General features: G+C 39.3%; 1 pseudogene; it reads left to right on the top strand.

Moving 5' to 3' along the window:
• Nucleotides 1-951: 951 nt before the first annotated feature.
• Nucleotides 952-1,050, top strand: LOC120363453 (U6 spliceosomal RNA; annotated as a pseudogene).
• The last annotated feature ends 3,240 nt before the right edge of the window (nt 1,051-4,290 follow it).

The following is a 4,290-nucleotide window of genomic DNA, read 5'->3' as shown; positions in this document are numbered from 1 at the left end:
CCTAGTATAGGCGAAATTCTTTGCCAGGCACTGAAGGACGTATAAAGATAAGTTAAACAGGAGCACTGACATCCAAAACCTTATTATCCTAATAAAGGGTGTGACTGGTATGTAAATAAGTCAAATCAAAAGTAAAAGATGGCTGGGTGCTGTGGTTCATGCCTGTAATCCCAGAACTTTGGGAGGCTGAGGCGGGAGGATCACTTGAGGTCAGAAGTTCAAGAGCAGCCTGGCCAACATGGTGAAACTTCATCTCTACTAAAAATACAAAAATAGCCAGGTGTGGTGGTGCATGCCTATTATCCCAGCTACTTGGGAAGCTGAGGCATGATAATTGTTTGAACCCAGGAGGCAGAGGTCGCAGTGAGCTGAGATCATGCCACTGCACTCCAGCCTGGGTAACAGAGCAAGGCTATGTCTCAAAAAAAAAAAAAAAAAAGAAGAAGAAAGAAAGAAACAAAAGTAAAAGGTAGGTGATAAGTGATAAAATAAATAAAAAGTGATATAGAAACTCAGGAGAGAGATTCATTCCAGTTTAAGGGCTTAATGAAAGCCCATAGAGGAGGTGCCTGAATAAAGGGCCTTCTGGGCAGGAAAAAAAAAAAAAAAAAAAAAGCATAAGCAAAGGCCAATCATCTCTAAAAAAACAGAGAACGATTGAATTTGACTAGAGCATCAGTCCTCAACATGTGGTCCTGGACTATTAGGACCAGCATCATTTGATATCTTGTTACATATGTAAATCCTCAAACCCCACCCCAGATCTACTGAATCACTCTGTAGTGGGACCCAGCAATTTACAATGGAACAAACCCTCCAAGAGATTCTGGTGCACATTCAAGTTTGAGAGTCACTGAATCAAGGTATAGGATAACTGGGTAGGGGAGGGGTGGTCTACTTGAAAAGTAAGATTGGAATAAATAAAAGAAAATCAACTTTTAAAGGATGGTTGGGTGCTAGCTTTTATAAGCTAAAGTTAGAATGATACAGAGATTAGCACAGCCACTGCAAAAGAATGAGATGCAGTTTTGTAAAGCATTCCAATGTTTTTTTTTTTAAACAAAATGTGGAAAAGATAGACAAATGGGACTATATAAAACTTAAAAACCTTTGTGTGTCAAAGAACACAATCAACGCAGAAAAAAGGGAACCTACAGAATAGATGGAAATGGTAGCAAGTCATATCTGAAAAGGGGTTAATATGCAGAATGCATAAAGAACTCCTACAATTCAACCAAAAATCCCCAATTTTTAAAAGGGCAAAGGACTTGAATAGACATCTCTAAAGATGATATATAATGCCAGGCATGGTGCCTCATGCCTGTAATCCCAGCACTTTGAGAGGCCAAGGTGAGTAGATCACTTGAGATGAGGAGTTCGAGACCAGCCTGGCCAACATGGTGAAACCCCACCTTACTAAAAATACAAAAAATAGCTAGGCATGGTGGTGCATGCCTGTAGTCCCAGCTACTTGAAAGGCTGAGGTAGGAGAATTGCTTAACCCAGGAGGTGGAGGTCCCAGTGAGCCAATATCACACCACTGCACTCCAGCCTGGGTAACAGAGTGAGACTCTGTCTCAAAAAAAAAAAAAAAAAAAAAAAGAGCAACACAAATAACTAACAAGCATATGGAAAGATGCTCAATGTCACTATTACCAGGAAAATGCAAATCAAAACTTCAATGAGCTATCACCTCACACTCATTAGGAGGCACCACTAAAAGCAAACTAAAAACCCAGTAAATAACAAGGCCAGGATGTAGAGAAATCAGCATCCTTGCACACTGTTGGTGGGATTATAAAATGTTGCAACCTCTATGGAAAACAGTAGGCAGTTTCTCGGAAAATTAAATATAGCACTATTATGATTCAGCAATTCCACTTCTGGGTATACATCCAAAATAACTGAAAGAAGAGTCTCAAAAAGATATTTGCATACCCATGGTGTGCAACGTTTACTCATGGTAGCCAAGAGGTGAAAGCAATCCGAGTCTACAAAAGGAAGACTGGATAAACAAAATTGGTCTATGCATGCGATGGAATACTAGTCAGCCTTAGAAAGGAAGACAATCTTGTTACATGCTGAACTTTGAGAATATTATGCTAAGTGAAACAAGCCAATCACAAACAGATGAGTACTGTATGATTCCACTAATATGAGGCAGTAGTCAAACTTACAGAAACAAAAAGTAGGATGTTACAGACCAAATGTTACATGTACAGAATATTACATACCAAAGGATGAGGAGGGGGTAGAGGGGAGTTATTAATGAATGGGTATAGAGTTTCAAATTGGCAAGATGAAAAAGATTGAAAGATCTGTTTCACAATGATGTGAATATACTTAACAATATTAAACTATACACTTAAAAATAGCTAAGGTGGTACATTTTGTTATGTGTTTTTTTACCATGACTTTAAAAAAAAAAAAAAAAAACAGGGCCGGGCGCGGTGGCTCAAGCCTGTAATCCCAGCACTTTGGGAGGCCGAGGCGGGCGGATCACGAGGTCAAGAGATCGAGACCATCCTGGTCAACATGGTAAAACCCTGTCTCTACTAAAAAATACCAAAAATTAGCTGGGCATGGTGGTGCGTGCCTGTAATTGCAGCTACTCAGGAGGTTGAGGCAGGAGAATTGCCTGAACCCGGGAGGCAGAGGTTGTGGTGAGCCGAGATCGCGCCATTGCACTCCAGCCTGGGTAACAAGAGCGAAACTCCGTCTCAAAAAAAAAAAAAAAAAAAAAAAAAAAAGGAAGGTGGGATAATTGAGGGCTTGAAATTCTAACACCTTTTCCTTCCTTCAGTCACTTAAGAGTCTATTAATCCTTTCTTTTCCACATTTGATCTTGAGCTCTTATTTTTTGGAAGTAATTTTTTTATTTTGCTTTTGTTTTCACTATTATGTTGATCTCTTTGTGACAGGTCTCTTCAGATTTTCTATGTTTTCTTGGATCAGTTTAGATAGTTTGTGTCTCTCTAGAAATTTGTCTATTTAGTGTCAGCTGTCTGATTTCTTTGCATACAATTGTTCAAAATATACCCTCATATATATATACATATATATATATATGTATGTATATATATAATTTCTGTATGTCAGGAGTTGTGTGTTCTCTTTCATTCCTAATTTTAGTAATTGAGTCTTCTTTTTTCTTAGTTTAGCTAATTTTGTCAATTCTGATGGTCTTTCCAAAGAACATTTTTGTTTTGTTAATTTCGTCATTTTTCTATTCTGAATTTCACTTATTTCCATTAGAGTCTTTATGATATCCTTCCTTTTACTTGTTTTTTGGTTTAGTTTTCCCTTCCTTTTCCAGTGTCTTAAGGTGAAAGTTTAGATTATTGAGTTTAGACTTTTCGTCTTTATTAACATTGGCATTTACAGCTATAAATTTCCCGCTAAGCAGTGGGTTAGCTGCACCCCGTCAGTTTTGGTATGTTGTGTTTATATTTTCACTCATCTCAAACTATTTTCTAATTTCTCCAACTACTGAGATTCAGCCATTTTTCTTGAATACATACTTCCTAAATTCTGGTCAACATTTGATTAATTTCCAGAGCCCTAAAAAAGTTGATTCCTCCCGTTTTTGCCAGTTTTCTCCTTAATTTCATAGAGAAGAATTTTTTCAGAGATATTTTTGCTGATGTCATTTTTTCTCTTTTTTTTTTCTTTTTATTTTTTCTGAGACAGAGTCTTGCTCTGTCGCAAGCTGGAGTGCGGTGGCGTGATCTCAGCTCACTGTATTCTCCACCTTCCAGGCTCTAGTGATTCTCCTGCCTCAGCCTCCCACGTAGCTGGGATTATAGGCACCTGCCACCATATCCGGCTAATTTTTGTACTTTTAGTAGAGACAGAGTTTCATCACATTGGTCAGGCTGGTCTCAAACTCCTGACCTCAAGTGAGGAGGAGTTCACTTGGCCTCCCACCTTGTCCTCCCAAAGTGCAGGGATTACAGGTGTGCGCCAACGCGCCCGGCCAGGCATCATTTTTTCTTGCATTTTAAACCTAGGTGGGAGCTTTCCTCCCTCAGCTCGGTGGTGTCCTCACGGCCTGGGACAAGGTCTCTGACCTCTTTCTCTGAACTTCACTGTCCTAGTCTGCTGGGACTGCCATAACAAATTATAGACTAGGTGGCTCATGCAACACATTTAGTTCTGACAGCTCTGGCAGCTGGGAAGTTGCCCTCACCGAGGAACTAAATAGGCAGGCACCCTGATCTTGGATTTCTTATATCATTAATTCAAGTGCAAAGGGATTTTCTTTGAAGGAAACGAATGAACGTTTTTCTT

Source organism: Saimiri boliviensis, chromosome 4, assembly GCF_048565385.1.
Source record: "Saimiri boliviensis isolate mSaiBol1 chromosome 4, mSaiBol1.pri, whole genome shotgun sequence".
Lineage (NCBI taxonomy): Eukaryota > Metazoa > Chordata > Mammalia > Primates > Cebidae > Saimiri > Saimiri boliviensis.
Note: the sequence above shows the minus strand (reverse complement) of the source record. Positions and strands in the feature narration are given on the sequence as shown.